The 18577-nt window shown below is 63.9% G+C and overlaps 14 non-coding genes across 14 annotated transcripts; 9 read left to right on the forward strand and 5 right to left on the reverse strand.

The window, feature by feature from the left end:
• Nucleotides 1-779: 779 nt before the first annotated feature.
• TRNAL-CAG (transfer RNA leucine (anticodon CAG)) lies at nt 780-862 on the reverse strand. Its single transcript has one exon. It is a non-coding gene; the product is annotated as a tRNA-Leu (tRNA).
• Nucleotides 863-1440: 578 nt separating this feature from the next.
• Nucleotides 1441-1512, forward strand: TRNAD-GUC (transfer RNA aspartic acid (anticodon GUC)). Its single transcript has one exon. It is a non-coding gene; the product is annotated as a tRNA-Asp (tRNA).
• Nucleotides 1513-2359: 847 nt separating this feature from the next.
• Nucleotides 2360-2431, forward strand: TRNAG-UCC (transfer RNA glycine (anticodon UCC)). The gene has a single exon. It is a non-coding gene; the product is annotated as a tRNA-Gly (tRNA).
• A 278-nt stretch (nt 2432-2709) lies between these two features.
• TRNAE-CUC (transfer RNA glutamic acid (anticodon CUC)) lies at nt 2710-2781 on the forward strand. Its single transcript has one exon. It is a non-coding gene; the product is annotated as a tRNA-Glu (tRNA).
• Nucleotides 2782-6915: 4134 nt separating this feature from the next.
• TRNAG-GCC (transfer RNA glycine (anticodon GCC)) lies at nt 6916-6986 on the reverse strand. Its single transcript has one exon. It is a non-coding gene; the product is annotated as a tRNA-Gly (tRNA).
• Nucleotides 6987-8667: 1681 nt separating this feature from the next.
• TRNAL-CAG (transfer RNA leucine (anticodon CAG)) lies at nt 8668-8750 on the reverse strand. Its single transcript has one exon. It is a non-coding gene; the product is annotated as a tRNA-Leu (tRNA).
• A 578-nt stretch (nt 8751-9328) lies between these two features.
• On the forward strand, nt 9329-9400 carry TRNAD-GUC (transfer RNA aspartic acid (anticodon GUC)). The gene has a single exon. It is a non-coding gene; the product is annotated as a tRNA-Asp (tRNA).
• An 844-nt stretch (nt 9401-10244) lies between these two features.
• On the forward strand, nt 10245-10316 carry TRNAG-UCC (transfer RNA glycine (anticodon UCC)). The gene has a single exon. It is a non-coding gene; the product is annotated as a tRNA-Gly (tRNA).
• Nucleotides 10317-10594: 278 nt separating this feature from the next.
• TRNAE-CUC (transfer RNA glutamic acid (anticodon CUC)) lies at nt 10595-10666 on the forward strand. The gene has a single exon. It is a non-coding gene; the product is annotated as a tRNA-Glu (tRNA).
• Nucleotides 10667-14800: 4134 nt separating this feature from the next.
• TRNAG-GCC (transfer RNA glycine (anticodon GCC)) lies at nt 14801-14871 on the reverse strand. Its single transcript has one exon. It is a non-coding gene; the product is annotated as a tRNA-Gly (tRNA).
• Nucleotides 14872-16547: 1676 nt separating this feature from the next.
• On the reverse strand, nt 16548-16630 carry TRNAL-CAG (transfer RNA leucine (anticodon CAG)). Its single transcript has one exon. It is a non-coding gene; the product is annotated as a tRNA-Leu (tRNA).
• Nucleotides 16631-17208: 578 nt separating this feature from the next.
• On the forward strand, nt 17209-17280 carry TRNAD-GUC (transfer RNA aspartic acid (anticodon GUC)). Its single transcript has one exon. It is a non-coding gene; the product is annotated as a tRNA-Asp (tRNA).
• An 847-nt stretch (nt 17281-18127) lies between these two features.
• Nucleotides 18128-18199, forward strand: TRNAG-UCC (transfer RNA glycine (anticodon UCC)). Its single transcript has one exon. It is a non-coding gene; the product is annotated as a tRNA-Gly (tRNA).
• Nucleotides 18200-18477: 278 nt separating this feature from the next.
• On the forward strand, nt 18478-18549 carry TRNAE-CUC (transfer RNA glutamic acid (anticodon CUC)). The gene has a single exon. It is a non-coding gene; the product is annotated as a tRNA-Glu (tRNA).
• The last annotated feature ends 28 nt before the right edge of the window (nt 18550-18577 follow it).

Consider the following 18577-nt stretch of genomic DNA (forward strand, 5'->3'; position numbering starts at 1 on the left):
GGGAGGGCCCCCTGTTGGCTGGCCAGCAGGAGGCTGGGCTGCACGCGGCCCGGCAGGCAGGCAGGCAGGCAGGCAGGCAGGCAGGTAGGCAGGTGTGGTCCGGCCAAGGTCCCAAGGCGAAAAAGCACCGAGGGCACGCACCACAGGCCGGCAAGACGGTGTGGCTGTGGAGGGAATGGAATGGGCAGGCGGGCCGTTGGGGCTGGCGGGAAGGACAGGATGTTGGAAAGAGGGAGAGCTGCTGGTGGCGGAAGTGGAAGAAAGGCTGTGAGAGCGAGTCCGCTGTTCACCGGGCCGAAGTCGGAGGGCGGGCCAGGCGTGGACGGGCTTTCCACACGCGGCCGTTCTGCGTGTGGCGGTGGGGGCGGGGTGGAGCGTGGGAGTGGGAGTGGGAGGGAGGGACGAAGGCAGGCAGGCAGGCAGGCAGGCAGGCAGGCAGGCAGGAAAACCAGCAGCAGCAGCAGCAGCCGCAAGCAGGTGAGGAAAGATGGGCTGCGAAGGACTGAAGGTTTTTCTGGTGGGGGTGCAGGTAGGAGGGGGCTTAGGAGCTGGCCCCTGGGGAGGGCGTTTGTCCGGAAAGCCAGTCGCCGGAGGGTTCCTAGTGCGCCGTTTCTGCCAGGCCCGCGGCCGTGGCTGAGAAGGTCCCGCGTCTGAGAGGCGTGGATGTCCGGGCCGGAGTTTGGAGAGGCCGCAAGAGTGCAGGGCGCGAACGGACTGGAAGGCAGTAAAGCGCTGCCATAGGGCCGGGTGCGTTTGTCGGGCGGGCCAAAAGGCTGGCTTGTCAGGAGTGGGATTCGAACCCACGCCTCCAGGGGAGACTGCGACCTGAACGCAGCGCCTTAGACCGCTCGGCCATCCTGACGGCGGGCCTGGGCGTGCGCGTGGCCGCTGGGCTGGCTGGGACCCGACGCGACGCGAACCCCGGTGCCCTTGGCGGGGCGCGGTGCTCCGCGCCAGGCGCGCGGCCGTCTGGGTGAGCGACAGAACGGGCGCGCGGCGGCCGACGGGGAGCACGGCCAGACGACGCGCCTGGCTGCGCCGCGGTGGCGCCCTCGCCCACCCCTGGCCCCGGACGCAGCCGGGCCGCGTCGGGCCAGCCCCTGCCGCCGACCCCCACCCGCGCGTCTCCTCGCCGGCCATGGCCCGGCGCGCGCCCACCCCCTCCTCGCAGCCTTGCTTTCCGTCTCGGGCCCCCTCCACCCGGCGCGATCCCCGCGTCGGAGGCAGTAGGCAGCGCGCACTCGGAGTTTTCAGGGCCACGCGGGTCCGGGTCCCTGTCGGGGTCGGGGGCTGCTGCTTTGGAGGACGCGGTTGGTGTGGCGTTGGGTCGGGTCGGGTCGGGCACGAGCCGGGCGCCCGTGGTGGGCAGGGGGCCGGAGGGCAGGGGGAGGCGTCGGCAGGCAGCCCGAGAGCGGCCGGGCGCGGGGGCGGTGGCCGCCGTCCTCGTTAGTATAGTGGTGAGTATCCCCGCCTGTCACGCGGGAGACCGGGGTTCGATTCCCCGACGGGGAGGCAACACGCCCTCTTTTGGTGGCTGGCGCCGCTCTCTGTCCTGCCGCCTGGCTCCCAAGGGCCCTTCTTCTCCTCCCTCCGCCCTCCGCCCTCCAGCGAGGCGCAGGGCGCCAGCGCGTGCCCAGCCTGCCCACCCTCGCCCCCCTCCAGCCACCCAGCCCTTCCTCCTCGCCGGGCGCTCAGTCGCCAGGGCCGAGCGACGGCCTCCTCTGGACCCCACAAGCGCCCGATGACATTGCGGCCCGCCCCAAGTGGCTGTCTCAGGGGGCTCCTTGCGTCGCGACGCACAGCTGCGCAGCTATGCACAGCGGCATAGGTGCACAGCTGCCGGGACGGGTGGGAGGCGGATGAGTGCCGTCCCCCTGTCGGTGCGGGGAGTGGCCTGGCCCAGCGCCCGGTGGAGAAGGGCTTTGGCGAGCCGGGGGCTGGAAGACGCGTGCCCCGGGGGCGGGGGCGGGCCGCGGCGTGGAGCGGAGGGCCCTGGAGCAGCAAGGCAGCGAGAGCGCCCCCCTGAGGCGGTCGGGCCGGTGGCCGAGGGCAGCTTCGTAGGGCTGGCGCGGGTGGGGCGCCGGGGAGCCTTGGTGGCGCCTGTGACGTCACAGAGCTGCCGGCCGGCGGGGCGTCGGGGCAGGGCTGCTCCAAGCGGCGGCTGCGGCGGCGGCGGCGGCTGAGGAGGAGGAGGAGGAGGAGGACGAGGAGGAGGACGAGGAAGAGAAAGGGGAGTAGGAGGAGGAAGAGAAGGAGGAGGAGGAGGAGGAGGAGGAGGAGGAGGAGGAGAAGGCGGCGGCGACGAGAGTGCGCTCGGGCGAGCCCGGTGCCGGCGTCTCGGGGCGGCCCGGGCTGTGCAGCGTTGGTGGTATAGTGGTGAGCATAGCTGCCTTCCAAGCAGTTGACCCGGGTTCGATTCCCGGCCAACGCAGCGGGCTGACCTTTTACCGAGCTCCACGGGCGGCCGGCCGGCCGGGGGCCTGTGAGGGAGAGCTGGGAGCAGGGAGCTAGCTGGCCCCAGCGGCTTTTCTTGTGTGTGTGAGAAGCAGGCGCGCAGTGTTCTGAGGGCGCTGCAAGCAGGAAGGACGGTAGGACACGTGGATTGCCAGGGGCGGCGCGTGGCTGGACTTGGAAAGGCCGGGTCTTGGCGCCAAGGTGGCGCCGAGCGGGTGCTATGGGTCCAGCAGGAGCAGTGGTAGAGCCTGACGCTCCCTGGTGGTCTAGTGGTTAGGATTCGGCGCTCTCACCGCCGCGGCCCGGGTTCGATTCCCGGTCAGGGAAGCCTTTCTTCTGCCTCTCTACCTCCCACCGTCCACATCCCACTTTTAGGCCACGCTTGCTCCGCGGCCTCGGCGCCCCGACAAGAGCCGCCCGGTGCCCTGCACCTCCAGCCCAAGCCCTGCCAGGCAACCTCCACCCTCCCTCCCCGGCCAAACCTTTTGGCCGCACTGGCGCGCGCCCACTCGAGGCCTTCGACGTCCCGTGTCTTCCTTTTCGGACGCTTGCCTCAGCCCCAAACACGAGTGGCCGGGGCCGCGCCTCTCGCCGCCGTGGCCGTGGCCACGAGCAAACGCCCCCGCCTGTGTCTGGACTCTCCATCAGCACTGCTTTTCCCCCACGGCGACAGCGGCGGCAGCGCCGACGGCGACGGCGGTGTCACACGCGGTGCCTTCTAACAAAGCCGGATCCCCTGTGGAAAGGAGCACCGGTGGGCAGACGGGTGCTTCGCACCACCGCAGCAGGTTTCCTGAACGCCCTTGCCGGTGCCGTGGGGGTGGCTGACAGTGTGGGATGAAGGTGTTTGTGGCCGCGGTCGGTGGCCACCCCACGCGGGTTAGGGAACGGAGCAGAAGGACCCCATGGAGAGAGGGCGGCGGTGGGCCGCGTGCTGGGAGGTGCGAGGAAGGGCCTGGGGTGTCTGGGTGGAGCGCGGGCAGGAGCGGGAGGTGTTGGGCTGGCGGGGACCTGGCCCGGGAGAGCGGCTGGCCACTCAGGCAGGGGCTCAGCAGAAGCTTGGGGGTGGTGGCAGCACCTGGCCCGGCACGTGTGTACGGGTGGGTCAGATCAGGGGCCGGGGTGGGCCTGGAGTAGGAGTGCGTCTGAGGAGCACTGGCGGAAGTGAGACTTCCGGGCAGGACATGTGACAGTCGGGCCTGGGATACAAGGGGAAGGTGGCGGGGAGAGGGGTCCGAGCCGGCAGGCTGGGGGGAAGGGCGGGGTGTGTGAGTGGGCTGTGGGGCGAGGAAGACGGTGGGAGAGGACCCCTTCGCGGTGGGGTGGCGGGTGAGCGCGCCAGACTGGTGTGCTGTGCGGCAAGGTGGTCAGGCTAACCAGTGGGTTGGGACTGGGGGCGGTGGGTAGGAGGCAGGCAAGAGAAGAGCAGAAACGGAGCGCGCCTCAGGGGCTAGGCGGGGTCCGAATGGGGTGGGGGCATTCTACTGCCCCAGAGACATATACATCACCTCTCATCGGGAGAAACCATCCGGTCTCAGGTGTGTGTGGCGGCGGGGGTGGGGGGAGGAGGGGTTGAGGTTGAAAGAGGCCAAAGGAGAGGTCCCCTATGATCCAGCAATCCCACTCCTGGGTACGTACCCGGCAATGACGAAACAAGAGTGCAAAAAGGCACAAGCACCTCCACGTTCACAGCGGCACTATTTGCAGTAGCCAAGACACGGGAAAAAACCCAAGTGCCCGTCAACGGGTGGCTAGTACAAGAAGAGGTGGTATATATGTACTATGGGATATTACTCAGCCATTAATAAAAAAGAATGAAATATTGCCATTTGCCGCAACAAGAATGCTCCCAGAGAATATTACACTTAGTGAAGTAGGTCCGACAGAGAAGCACAAAGATATGTGGAATCTAAAAAGTACTACCAATGAATCTATGTGCAAAACAGAAACAGACTCACAGACCTAGAAGACACAGTGATGGTTACCCGAGGTAAAAAGGAGGGGTGGAGGGATAAATTAGGAGCTCGATGAACAGATACACAGTACTTCATATAAAGGAGATAAGCAACAAGGATTTCCAGAATAACGCAGGGAGTGATAGTCAATATCCTGCAATAACCTGTAGTGGAAATCAATCTGAAACAATATTAGACATGGAAAACAGTATCCCCCTTGCTGTACACCTGAAACTAACTCAATATTGTTAATCAACTCTTCTTCTTAAACCACGAGTACTAGTACTTATAAGTAAGTAAGTAAGTAAATAAATAAAAACAACGACCAAAATAAACAGGAGAAACATGAGCCATCAGATGATCCAGCAATCCCCGTCGTGGGTACACATCCGCCAAAGAGAAAAACTGTTGTTTGAAGAGATCCACGCACCCCCGTGTTTGCAGCAGCACTGTGTGCCGCAGCCAAGACATAGAAAAAACCCATGTGCCCGTCAACAGTTGGCTGACAGGAAAAGATGCGGTATATATGTACTGTGGAATATTACTCAGCCATTTCAGAAAACGAAATATTGCCATTTGCCACAATAAGGATGGTCCTAGAGAACATTACACTTAGCGAAGTAAGTCTGACAGAGAAGCACAAACATACGTGGAATCTAAAACATAATAGAAAAGAAGGTATGTGCAAAAGAGAAACAGACTCACAGACATAGGAAACACACTGATGGTTCCCCGAGGAGAACGGGAGGGGTGGAGGCATAAATTAGGAGCTGCGATGAACAGATACACCGTACTTCATATAAAAGACATAAGCAACAAGGATTTCCAGAATAACACCGGGAATGATATTCAATATCCTGTAGTAAACTGTAATGGAAAGCAATCTGAAACAATATTAGACATGGAAGACAGTATCCGCTTTGCTGTGCACCTGAAACTAACTCAATATCGTTAATCAACTTTTCTTCCAAAATTACAGCTACTAGTTCTTATAAGTAAATGAATAAGTAAATATTAAATGCATAAATAAAAACAACACACTAAATAAATAGGTGGAATACGAGCTCCCATATGATCCAGCCCTCCCCATCGTGGGTACACATCGGCAAAGGAGAGAAACTGTCATTTGCAGAGATCCATGCACCCCCACGTTCACAGCAGCACTACGGGCCACAGCCAAGACATGGACAAAACCCAAGTGCCCATCAACCGATGGCTGGCACAGGAAGACGTGGTACGTATGTACTGTGGAATATTACTCAGCCATACAAAAGAGTGAGATATTGCCATTTGCACCGATAAGGATGGACCTAGAGTATACTCCACTTAGCGACGTAAGTCAGGCAGAGAAGCACAAAGATATGTGGAATCTAAACCGTACTACAAACGGATGTATGTGCCAAAGAGCAACGGACTCACAGACATGGAAAACACACTGTTCGTTACCCAAGGGGAAAGTGTAGGGCAGGGAAGAATCCGGAGCTGCGATTAACAGAGGGGAAATACTATACATAAAGCACAGAAGCAACAAGGATTTGCCGTACAGCACAGGGAACTGTATTCATATGTCGTGATAACGTATAATGGAAAATAACCTGGAAAAGGACATATAACTGAATCACTTGGCTGTACACCTGAAAGTAACCCAGTATTGTAAATCAACCGTACTGCTACGAAAAGGAGACGAAGACGAAGGGGGAAAAATGGAGGGCAACGGGACAGAGGCAAGGGCAGGATCCTTGACAACGTAGGATTTGGAAAGGATCGGGGGAAAAGTGGGGAGATAGGGGGTGGGATGGGGGTGTCTGTGGGAGTAGGGTGGAGGCTGAGGTGGTGGTGCCGGTGGTGCTGTCCCGAGGGCTGACGCTGTTGGTGGGAGCAGAGGTTCAGGGGAGGGGGTGGTGTTTGTCGTGCTGATGGTGGTGGTGGCAGTAGTGGTGGAGGAGCGGGCCGGTGTTGGAAACGTATTTCTGTCGAGGGTCAGAACATGAATCTAGAGTGCAGTCTGCGATGATAGTGTGGACTTCTTTTTGAACTCCTCGTGCAAGTGGACGCTTTGGGGACTCTCCAGGAAAATGGGATGTATCACTCCCAGAGGTGGCAACTTCCTTGCTCCTGGTTGTGCAAACATAGTATAACTTTCGCAGTGCGGGCAGAGTGAGGCAGAGAGCTTGGAAACGTGGCGAAAGGTGAAGAGGTTGGGCTGTGCGGGTGCCAGTGTGGGGTGTTCCTTACAGCGAGAAGCGTGACACAAGCGGGGTCGGGGTAAGGACGAGAGCAAGGACAAGGAAGGGGTCTGGGCGTAAGAGTGGCTGAGCCCGCAAGGTGTCAGGTCCTGGAGGCGTGGCTCCCGGGTGTGTGTGGGGTGGGGGCGTCTGCGTGGGAAGGACAGGGGCCGGAAGGTGCGGTGGTGAGCGAGCTGTTGCAGGACCGGTGCCTTGAGTGTGGCAGCGGGGAAGCCCAGCTCCGCTGTGGGGCTGCGGGAACCAAAAGGGGACGCTGCGGCTGCATGGGCCGGGAATCGAACCCGGGCCTCCCGCGTGGCAGGCGAGAATTCTACCACTGAACCACCCATGCACCGATGGCCGCCGGCGCCCGGCGCTGCCCCAGCGGCGCTCGCCGCCAACCGCCGGACCCTGGTCACTGCTCGCCCCGTGGGCATGTGCTCCATTTGAGCAGGAGGCCGACGGGCCACCTGAATGAGAGGCTCCGGGCACGCTGGCGACCCCAGGGCGCGAGGCGGTCGGAAGCACCGAGGGACGAGGGACGGAGGGACGCAGGCGTGCTCGGCCCGTCCCGCGCTTTCTCTGCCGTCCACGGCCGCCGCGAGACTGTCGGTGTCGCCAGAGGAAGCCAGGAGCCGAAGCGGCCTGGCCCGCGCCCGAATCCCAGTCAGGGCAGGCGAGGCGTGGCCGCTGCGGCTGAGCGCCGACGTTCCTCTCAGCAGCCGCCCGGCCCCGACGCACAGCCCCTCTGGCGGCTGGCTTTCTTGCTGGTGCGGGGCGTGCGAGGGCGGGCGGGGGCAGGGATCGGAGCTCGGGGCTGTGCAGGGACCGCGAGCGTGGGAGATGGACACCGGGCACCGCCGCCGCCGCCGCCGCCGCCGCCGCCGCCGTCGCCGAGCGGCGCTCAGGCCACAAGACCAAAGGTGTCTGAGCCTCGCTTCTGCGCTCTGGCCCACCCCTCTCCCGCGGGGTCCCGCTCTGCTGCGTTGGTTGTGAGGAGAAGCACTTGGGCAGACTGGCTGCTGGCTCGCGGACAGCCCGGTGAGGGAGGGAGCGCGCCAGGGTGTGGTTGGGTCCGGCCGGAGCAGCGGCTTCCCCGAGGGACTTGCGCTGTGGCGCCGAGGTGGGTGGCCCGGGCTGGGGGCCGGACGTCTGTGGTGGGTGACAGGGCATCCAGGGCTTCCGCTCACTACTCACTGGAGCACCGTTCCCGGGAGCGACTCCTGCGCCAGGCCCCGTGCAGGGAGGGCCCCCTGTTGGCTGGCCAGCAGGAGGCTGGGCTGCACGCGGCCCGGCAGGCAGGCAGGCAGGCAGGCAGGCAGGCAGGCAGGTAGGCAGGTGTGGTCCGGCCAAGGTCCCAAGGCGAAAAAGCACCGAGGGCACGCACCACAGGCCGGCAAGACGGTGTGGCTGTGGAGGGAATGGAATGGGCAGGCGGGCCGTTGGGGCTGGCGGGAAGGACAGGATGTTGGAAAGAGGGAGAGCTGCTGGTGGCGGAAGTGGAAGAAAGGCTGTGAGAGCGAGTCCGCTGTTCACCGGGCCGAAGTCGGAGGGCGGGCCAGGCGTGGACGGGCTTTCCACACGCGGCCGTTCTGCGTGTGGCGGTGGGGGCGGGGTGGAGCGTGGGAGTGGGAGTGGGAGGGAGGGACGAAGGCAGGCAGGCAGGCAGGCAGGCAGGCAGGCAGGCAGGCAGGCAGGAAAACCAGCAGCAGCAGCAGCAGCCGCAAGCAGGTGAGGAAAGATGGGCTGCGAAGGACTGAAGGTTTTTCTGGTGGGGGTGCAGGTAGGAGGGGGCTTAGGAGCTGGCCCCTGGGGAGGGCGTTTGTCCGGAAAGCCAGTCGCCGGAGGGTTCCTAGTGCGCCGTTTCTGCCAGGCCCGCGGCCGTGGCTGAGAAGGTCCCGCGTCTGAGAGGCGTGGATGTCCGGGCCGGAGTTTGGAGAGGCCGCAAGAGTGCAGGGCGCGAACGGACTGGAAGGCAGTAAAGCGCTGCCATAGGGCCGGGTGCGTTTGTCGGGCGGGCCAAAAGGCTGGCTTGTCAGGAGTGGGATTCGAACCCACGCCTCCAGGGGAGACTGCGACCTGAACGCAGCGCCTTAGACCGCTCGGCCATCCTGACGGCGGGCCTGGGCGTGCGCGTGGCCGCTGGGCTGGCTGGGACCCGACGCGACGCGAACCCCGGTGCCCTTGGCGGGGCGCGGTGCTCCGCGCCAGGCGCGCGGCCGTCTGGGTGAGCGACAGAACGGGCGCGCGGCGGCCGACGGGGAGCACGGCCAGACGACGCGCCTGGCTGCGCCGCGGTGGCGCCCTCGCCCACCCCTGGCCCCGGACGCAGCCGGGCCGCGTCGGGCCAGCCCCTGCCGCCGACCCCCACCCGCGCGTCTCCTCGCCGGCCATGGCCCGGCGCGCGCCCACCCCCTCCTCGCAGCCTTGCTTTCCGTCTCGGGCCCCCTCCACCCGGCGCGATCCCCGCGTCGGAGGCAGTAGGCAGCGCGCACTCGGAGTTTTCAGGGCCACGCGGGTCCGGGTCCCTGTCGGGGTCGGGGGCTGCTGCTTTGGAGGACGCGGTTGGTGTGGCGTTGGGTCGGGTCGGGTCGGGCACGAGCCGGGCGCCCGTGGTGGGCAGGGGGCCGGAGGGCAGGGGGAGGCGTCGGCAGGCAGCCCGAGAGCGGCCGGGCGCGGGGGCGGTGGCCGCCGTCCTCGTTAGTATAGTGGTGAGTATCCCCGCCTGTCACGCGGGAGACCGGGGTTCGATTCCCCGACGGGGAGGCAACACGCCCTCTTTTGGTGGCTGGCGCCGCTCTCTGTCCTGCCGCCTGGCTCCCAAGGGCCCTTCTTCTCCTCCCTCCGCCCTCCGCCCTCCAGCGAGGCGCAGGGCGCCAGCGCGTGCCCAGCCTGCCCACCCTCGCCCCCCTCCAGCCACCCAGCCCTTCCTCCTCGCCGGGCGCTCAGTCGCCAGGGCCGAGCGACGGCCTCCTCTGGACCCCACAAGCGCCCGATGACATTGCGGCCCGCCCCAAGTGGCTGTCTCAGGGGGCTCCTTGCGTCGCGACGCACAGCTGCGCAGCTATGCACAGCGGCATAGGTGCACAGCTGCCGGGACGGGTGGGAGGCGGATGAGTGCCGTCCCCCTGTCGGTGCGGGGAGTGGCCTGGCCCAGCGCCCGGTGGAGAAGGGCTTTGGCGAGCCGGGGGCTGGAAGACGCGTGCCCCGGGGGCGGGGGCGGGCCGCGGCGTGGAGCGGAGGGCCCTGGAGCAGCAAGGCAGCGAGAGCGCCCCCCTGAGGCGGTCGGGCCGGTGGCCGAGGGCAGCTTCGTAGGGCTGGCGCGGGTGGGGCGCCGGGGAGCCTTGGTGGCGCCTGTGACGTCACAGAGCTGCCGGCCGGCGGGGCGTCGGGGCAGGGCTGCTCCAAGCGGCGGCTGCGGCGGCGGCGGCGGCTGAGGAGGAGGAGGAGGAGGAGGACGAGGAGGAGGACGAGGAAGAGAAAGGGGAGTAGGAGGAGGAAGAGAAGGAGGAGGAGGAGGAGGAGGAGGAGGAGGAGGAGAAGGCGGCGGCGACGAGAGTGCGCTCGGGCGAGCCCGGTGCCGGCGTCTCGGGGCGGCCCGGGCTGTGCAGCGTTGGTGGTATAGTGGTGAGCATAGCTGCCTTCCAAGCAGTTGACCCGGGTTCGATTCCCGGCCAACGCAGCGGGCTGACCTTTTACCGAGCTCCACGGGCGGCCGGCCGGCCGGGGGCCTGTGAGGGAGAGCTGGGAGCAGGGAGCTAGCTGGCCCCAGCGGCTTTTCTTGTGTGTGCGAGAAGCAGGCGCGCAGTGTTCTGAGGGCGCTGCAAGCAGGAAGGACGGTAGGACACGTGGATTGCCAGGGGCGGCGCGTGGCTGGACTTGGAAAGGCCGGGTCTTGGCGCCAAGGTGGCGCCGAGCGGGTGCTATGGGTCCAGCAGGAGCAGTGGTAGAGCCTGACGCTCCCTGGTGGTCTAGTGGTTAGGATTCGGCGCTCTCACCGCCGCGGCCCGGGTTCGATTCCCGGTCAGGGAAGCCTTTCTTCTGCCTCTCTACCTCCCACCGTCCACATCCCACTTTTAGGCCACGCTTGCTCCGCGGCCTCGGCGCCCCGACAAGAGCCGCCCGGTGCCCTGCACCTCCAGCCCAAGCCCTGCCAGGCAACCTCCACCCTCCCTCCCCGGCCAAACCTTTTGGCCGCACTGGCGCGCGCCCACTCGAGGCCTTCGACGTCCCGTGTCTTCCTTTTCGGACGCTTGCCTCAGCCCCAAACACGAGTGGCCGGGGCCGCGCCTCTCGCCGCCGTGGCCGTGGCCACGAGCAAACGCCCCCGCCTGTGTCTGGACTCTCCATCAGCACTGCTTTTCCCCCACGGCGACAGCGGCGGCAGCGCCGACGGCGACGGCGGTGTCACACGCGGTGCCTTCTAACAAAGCCGGATCCCCTGTGGAAAGGAGCACCGGTGGGCAGACGGGTGCTTCGCACCACCGCAGCAGGTTTCCTGAACGCCCTTGCCGGTGCCGTGGGGGTGGCTGACAGTGTGGGATGAAGGTGTTTGTGGCCGCGGTCGGTGGCCACCCCACGCGGGTTAGGGAACGGAGCAGAAGGACCCCATGGAGAGAGGGCGGCGGTGGGCCGCGTGCTGGGAGGTGCGAGGAAGGGCCTGGGGTGTCTGGGTGGAGCGCGGGCAGGAGCGGGAGGTGTTGGGCTGGCGGGGACCTGGCCCGGGAGAGCGGCTGGCCACTCAGGCAGGGGCTCAGCAGAAGCTTGGGGGTGGTGGCAGCACCTGGCCCGGCACGTGTGTACGGGTGGGTCAGATCAGGGGCCGGGGTGGGCCTGGAGTAGGAGTGCGTCTGAGGAGCACTGGCGGAAGTGAGACTTCCGGGCAGGACATGTGACAGTCGGGCCTGGGATACAAGGGGAAGGTGGCGGGGAGAGGGGTCCGAGCCGGCAGGCTGGGGGGAAGGGCGGGGTGTGTGAGTGGGCTGTGGGGCGAGGAAGACGGTGGGAGAGGACCCCTTCGCGGTGGGGTGGCGGGTGAGCGCGCCAGACTGGTGTGCTGTGCGGCAAGGTGGTCAGGCTAACCAGTGGGTTGGGACTGGGGGCGGTGGGTAGGAGGCAGGCAAGAGAAGAGCAGAAACGGAGCGCGCCTCAGGGGCTAGGCGGGGTCCGAATGGGGTGGGGGCATTCTACTGCCCCAGAGACATATACATCACCTCTCATCGGGAGAAACCATCCGGTCTCAGGTGTGTGTGGCGGCGGGGGTGGGGGGAGGAGGGGTTGAGGTTGAAAGAGGCCAAAGGAGAGGTCCCCTATGATCCAGCAATCCCACTCCTGGGTACGTACCCGGCAATGACGAAACAAGAGTGCAAAAAGGCACAAGCACCTCCACGTTCACAGCGGCACTATTTGCAGTAGCCAAGACACGGGAAAAAACCCAAGTGCCCGTCAACGGGTGGCTAGTACAAGAAGAGGTGGTATATATGTACTATGGGATATTACTCAGCCATTAATAAAAAAGAATGAAATATTGCCATTTGCCGCAACAAGAATGCTCCCAGAGAATATTACACTTAGTGAAGTAGGTCCGACAGAGAAGCACAAAGATATGTGGAATCTAAAAAGTACTACCAATGAATCTATGTGCAAAACAGAAACAGACTCACAGACCTAGAAGACACAGTGATGGTTACCCGAGGTAAAAAGGAGGGGTGGAGGGATAAATTAGGAGCTCGATGAACAGATACACAGTACTTCATATAAAGGAGATAAGCAACAAGGATTTCCAGAATAACGCAGGGAGTGATAGTCAATATCCTGCAATAACCTGTAGTGGAAATCAATCTGAAACAATATTAGACATGGAAAACAGTATCCCCCTTGCTGTACACCTGAAACTAACTCAATATTGTTAATCAACTCTTCTTCTTAAACCACGAGTACTAGTACTTATAAGTAAGTAAGTAAGTAAATAAATAAAAACAACGACCAAAATAAACAGGAGAAACATGAGCCATCAGATGATCCAGCAATCCCCGTCGTGGGTACACATCCGCCAAAGAGAAAAACTGTTGTTTGAAGAGATCCACGCACCCCCGTGTTTGCAGCAGCACTGTGTGCCGCAGCCAAGACATAGAAAAAACCCATGTGCCCGTCAACAGTTGGCTGACAGGAAAAGATGCGGTATATATGTACTGTGGAATATTACTCAGCCATTTCAGAAAACGAAATATTGCCATTTGCCACAATAAGGATGGTCCTAGAGAACATTACACTTAGCGAAGTAAGTCTGACAGAGAAGCACAAACATACGTGGAATCTAAAACATAATAGAAAAGAAGGTATGTGCAAAAGAGAAACAGACTCACAGACATAGGAAACACACTGATGGTTCCCCGAGGAGAACGGGAGGGGTGGAGGCATAAATTAGGAGCTGCGATGAACAGATACACCGTACTTCATATAAAAGACATAAGCAACAAGGATTTCCAGAATAACACCGGGAATGATATTCAATATCCTGTAGTAAACTGTAATGGAAAGCAATCTGAAACAATATTAGACATGGAAGACAGTATCCGCTTTGCTGTGCACCTGAAACTAACTCAATATCGTTAATCAACTTTTCTTCCAAAATTACAGCTACTAGTTCTTATAAGTAAATGAATAAGTAAATATTAAATGCATAAATAAAAACAACACACTAAATAAATAGGTGGAATACGAGCTCCCATATGATCCAGCCCTCCCCATCGTGGGTACACATCGGCAAAGGAGAGAAACTGTCATTTGCAGAGATCCATGCACCCCCACGTTCACAGCAGCACTACGGGCCACAGCCAAGACATGGACAAAACCCAAGTGCCCATCAACCGATGGCTGGCACAGGAAGACGTGGTACGTATGTACTGTGGAATATTACTCAGCCATACAAAAGAGTGAGATATTGCCATTTGCACCGATAAGGATGGACCTAGAGTATACTCCACTTAGCGACGTAAGTCAGGCAGAGAAGCACAAAGATATGTGGAATCTAAACCGTACTACAAACGGATGTATGTGCCAAAGAGCAACGGACTCACAGACATGGAAAACACACTGTTCGTTACCCAAGGGGAAAGTGTAGGGCAGGGAAGAATCCGGAGCTGCGATTAACAGAGGGGAAATACTATACATAAAGCACAGAAGCAACAAGGATTTGCCGTACAGCACAGGGAACTGTATTCATATGTCGTGATAACGTATAATGGAAAATAACCTGGAAAAGGACATATAACTGAATCACTTGGCTGTACACCTGAAAGTAACCCAGTATTGTAAATCAACCGTACTGCTACGAAAAGGAGACGAAGACGAAGGGGGAAAAAAGGAGGGCAACGGGACAGAGGCAAGGGCAGGATCCTTGACAACGTAGGATTTGGAAAGGATCGGGGGAAAAGTGGGGAGATAGGGGGTGGGATGGGGGTGTCTGTGGGAGTAGGGTGGAGGCTGAGGTGGTGGTGCCGGTGGTGCTGTCCCGAGGGCTGACGCTGTTGGTGGGAGCAGAGGTTCAGGGGAGGGGGTGGTGTTTGTCGTGCTGATGGTGGTGGTGGCAGTAGTGGTGGAGGAGCGGGCCGGTGTTGGAAACGTATTTCTGTCGAGGGTCAGAACATGAATCTAGAGTGCAGTCTGCGATGATAGTGTGGACTTCTTTTTGAACTCCTCGTGCAAGTGGACGCTTTGGGGACTCTCCAGGAAAATGGGATGTATCACTCCCAGAGGTGGCAACTTCCTTGCTCCTGGTTGTGCAAACATAGTATAACTTTCGCAGTGCGGGCAGAGTGAGGCAGAGAGCTTGGAAACGTGGCGAAAGGTGAAGAGGTTGGGCTGTGCGGGTGCCAGTGTGGGGTGTTCCTTACAGCGAGAAGCGTGACACAAGCGGGGTCGGGGTAAGGACGAGAGCAAGGACAAGGAAGGGGTCTGGGCGTAAGAGTGGCTGAGCCCGCAAGGTGTCAGGTCCTGGAGGCGTGGCTCCCGGGTGTGTGTGGGGTGGGGGCGTCTGCGTGGGAAGGACAGGGGCCGGAAGGTGCGGTGGTGAGCGAGCTGTTGCAGGACCGGTGCCTTGAGTGTGGCAGCGGGGAAGCCCAGCTCCGCTGTGGGGCTGCGGGAACCAAAAGGGGACGCTGCGGCTGCATGGGCCGGGAATCGAACCCGGGCCTCCCGCGTGGCAGGCGAGAATTCTACCACTGAACCACCCATGCACCGATGGCCGCCGGCGCCCGGCGCTGCCCCAGCGGCGCTCGCCGCCAACCGCCGGACCCTGGTCACTGCTCGCCCCGTGGGCATGTGCTCCATTTGAGCAGGAGGCCGACGGGCCACCTGAATGAGAGGCTCCGGGCACGCTGGCGACCCCAGGGCGCGAGGCGGTCGGAAGCACCGAGGGACGAGGGACGGAGGGACGCAGGCGTGCTCGGCCCGTCCCGCGCTTTCTCTGCCGTCCACGGCCGCCGCGAGACTGTCGGTGTCGCCAGAGGAAGCCAGGAGCCGAAGCGGCCTGGCCCGCGCCCGAATCCCAGTCAGGGCAGGCGAGGCGTGGCCGCTGCGGCTGAGCGCCGACGTTCCTCTCAGCAGCCGCCCGGCCCCGACGCACAGCCCCTCTGGCGGCTGGCTTTCTTGCTGGTGCGGGGCGTGCGAGGGCGGGCGGGGGCAGGGATCGGAGCTCGGGGCTGTGCAGGGACCGCGAGCGTGGGAGATGGACACCGGGCACCGCCGCCGCCGCCGCCGCCGCCGCCGCCGCCGTCGCCGAGCGGCGCTCAGGCCACAAGACCAAAGGTGTCTGAGCCTCGCTTCTGCGCTCTGGCCCACCCCTCTCCCGCGGGGTCCCGCTCTGCTGCGTTGGTTGTGAGGAGAAGCACTTGGGCAGACTGGCTGCTGGCTCGCGGACAGCCCGGTGAGGGAGGGAGCGCGCCAGGGTGTGGTTGGGTCCGGCCGGAGCAGCGGCTTCCCCGAGGGACTTGCGCTGTGGCGCCGAGGTGGGTGGCCCGGGCTGGGGGCCGGACGTCTGTGGTGGGTGACAGGGCATCCAGGGCTTCCGCTCACTACTCACTGGAGCACCGTTCCCGGGAGCGACTCCTGCGCCAGGCCCCGTGCAGGGAGGGCCCCCTGTTGGCTGGCCAGCAGGAGGCTGGGCTGCACGCGGCCGGCAGGCAGGCAGGCAGGCAGGCAGGCAGGCAGGCAGGCAGGTAGGCAGGTGTGGTCCGGCCAAGGTCCCAAGGCGAAAAAGCACCGAGGGCACGCACCACAGGCCGGCAAGACGGTGTGGCTGTGGAGGGAATGGAATGGGCAGGCGGGCCGTTGGGGCTGGCGGGAAGGACAGGATGTTGGAAAGAGGGAGAGCTGCTGGTGGCGGAAGTGGAAGAAAGGCTGTGAGAGCGAGTCCGCTGTTCACCGGGCCGAAGTCGGAGGGCGGGCCAGGCGTGGACGGGCTTTCCACACGCGGCCGTTCTGCGTGTGGCGGTGGGGGCGGGGTGGAGCGTGGGAGTGGGAGTGGGAGGGAGGGACGAAGGCAGGCAGGCAGGCAGGCAGGCAGGCAGGCAGGCAGGAAAACCAGCAGCAGCAGCAGCAGCCGCAAGCAGGTGAGGAAAGATGGGCTGCGAAGGACTGAAGGTTTTTCTGGTGGGGGTGCAGGTAGGAGGGGGCTTAGGAGCTGGCCCCTGGGGAGGGCGTTTGTCCGGAAAGCCAGTCGCCGGAGGGTTCCTAGTGCGCCGTTTCTGCCAGGCCCGCGGCCGTGGCTGAGAAGGTCCCGCGTCTGAGAGGCGTGGATGTCCGGGCCGGAGTTTGGAGAGGCCGCAAGAGTGCAGGGCGCGAACGGACTGGAAGGCAGTAAAGCGCTGCCATAGGGCCGGGTGCGTTTGTCGGGCGGGCCAAAAGGCTGGCTTGTCAGGAGTGGGATTCGAACCCACGCCTCCAGGGGAGACTGCGACCTGAACGCAGCGCCTTAGACCGCTCGGCCATCCTGACGGCGGGCCTGGGCGTGCGCGTGGCCGCTGGGCTGGCTGGGACCCGACGCGACGCGAACCCCGGTGCCCTTGGCGGGGCGCGGTGCTCCGCGCCAGGCGCGCGGCCGTCTGGGTGAGCGACAGAACGGGCGCGCGGCGGCCGACGGGGAGCACGGCCAGACGACGCGCCTGGCTGCGCCGCGGTGGCGCCCTCGCCCACCCCTGGCCCCGGACGCAGCCGGGCCGCGTCGGGCCAGCCCCTGCCGCCGACCCCCACCCGCGCGTCTCCTCGCCGGCCATGGCCCGGCGCGCGCCCACCCCCTCCTCGCAGCCTTGCTTTCCGTCTCGGGCCCCCTCCACCCGGCGCGATCCCCGCGTCGGAGGCAGTAGGCAGCGCGCACTCGGAGTTTTCAGGGCCACGCGGGTCCGGGTCCCTGTCGGGGTCGGGGGCTGCTGCTTTGGAGGACGCGGTTGGTGTGGCGTTGGGTCGGGTCGGGTCGGGCACGAGCCGGGCGCCCGTGGTGGGCAGGGGGCCGGAGGGCAGGGGGAGGCGTCGGCAGGCAGCCCGAGAGCGGCCGGGCGCGGGGGCGGTGGCCGCCGTCCTCGTTAGTATAGTGGTGAGTATCCCCGCCTGTCACGCGGGAGACCGGGGTTCGATTCCCCGACGGGGAGGCAACACGCCCTCTTTTGGTGGCTGGCGCCGCTCTCTGTCCTGCCGCCTGGCTCCCAAGGGCCCTTCTTCTCCTCCCTCCGCCCTCCGCCCTCCAGCGAGGCGCAGGGCGCCAGCGCGTGCCCAGCCTGCCCACCCTCGCCCCCCTCCAGCCACCCAGCCCTTCCTCCTCGCCGGGCGCTCAGTCGCCAGGGCCGAGCGACGGCCTCCTCTGGACCCCACAAGCGCCCGATGACATTGCGGCCCGCCCCAAGTGGCTGTCTCAGGGGGCTCCTTGCGTCGCGACGCACAGCTGCGCAGCTATGCACAGCGGCATAGGTGCACAGCTGCCGGGACGGGTGGGAGGCGGATGAGTGCCGTCCCCCTGTCGGTGCGGGGAGTGGCCTGGCCCAGCGCCCGGTGGAGAAGGGCTTTGGCGAGCCGGGGGCTGGAAGACGCGTGCCCCGGGGGCGGGGGCGGGCCGCGGCGTGGAGCGGAGGGCCCTGGAGCAGCAAGGCAGCGAGAGCGCCCCCCTGAGGCGGTCGGGCCGGTGGCCGAGGGCAGCTTCGTAGGGCTGGCGCGGGTGGGGCGCCGGGGAGCCTTGGTGGCGCCTGTGACGTCACAGAGCTGCCGGCCGGCGGGGCGTCGGGGCAGGGCTGCTCCAAGCGGCGGCTGCGGCGGCGGCGGCGGCTGAGGAGGAGGAGGAGGAGGAGGACGAGGAGGAGGACGAGGAAGAGAAAGGGGAGTAGGAGGAGGAAGAGAAGGAGGAGGAGGAGGAGGAGGAGGAGGAGGAGGAGGAGAAGGCGGCGGCGACGAGAGTGCGCTCGGGCGAGCCCGGTGCCGGCGTCTCGGGGCGGCCCGGGCTGTGCAGCGTTGGTGGTATAGTGGTGAGCATAGCTGCCTTCCAAGCAGTTGACCCGGGTTCGATTCCCGGCCAACGCAGCGGGCTGACCTTTTACCGAGCTCCACGGGCGGCCGGCCGGCCGGGGGCCTGTGAGGGAGAGCTGGGAGCAGGGAGCTAGCTGGCCCCAGCGGCTTTTCTTGTGTGTGCGAGAAGCAGGCGCGCAGTGTTCTGAGGGCGCTGCAAGCAGGAAGGACGGTAGGACACGTGGATTGCCAGGGGCGGCGCGTGGCTGGACTTGGAAAGGCCGGGTCTTGGCGCCAAGGTGGCGCCGAGCGGGTGCTATGGGTCCAGCAGGAGCAGTGGTAGAGCCTGACGCTCCCTGGTGGTCTAGTGGTTAGGATTCGGCGCTCTCACCGCCGCGGCCCGGGTTCGATTCCCGGTCAGGGAAGCCTTTCTTCTGCCTCTCTACCTCCCAC

Source organism: Eubalaena glacialis, unplaced genomic scaffold (genome assembly GCF_028564815.1).
Source record: "Eubalaena glacialis isolate mEubGla1 unplaced genomic scaffold, mEubGla1.1.hap2.+ XY scaffold_353, whole genome shotgun sequence".
Classification (NCBI taxonomy): Eukaryota; Metazoa; Chordata; class Mammalia; order Artiodactyla; family Balaenidae; genus Eubalaena; species Eubalaena glacialis.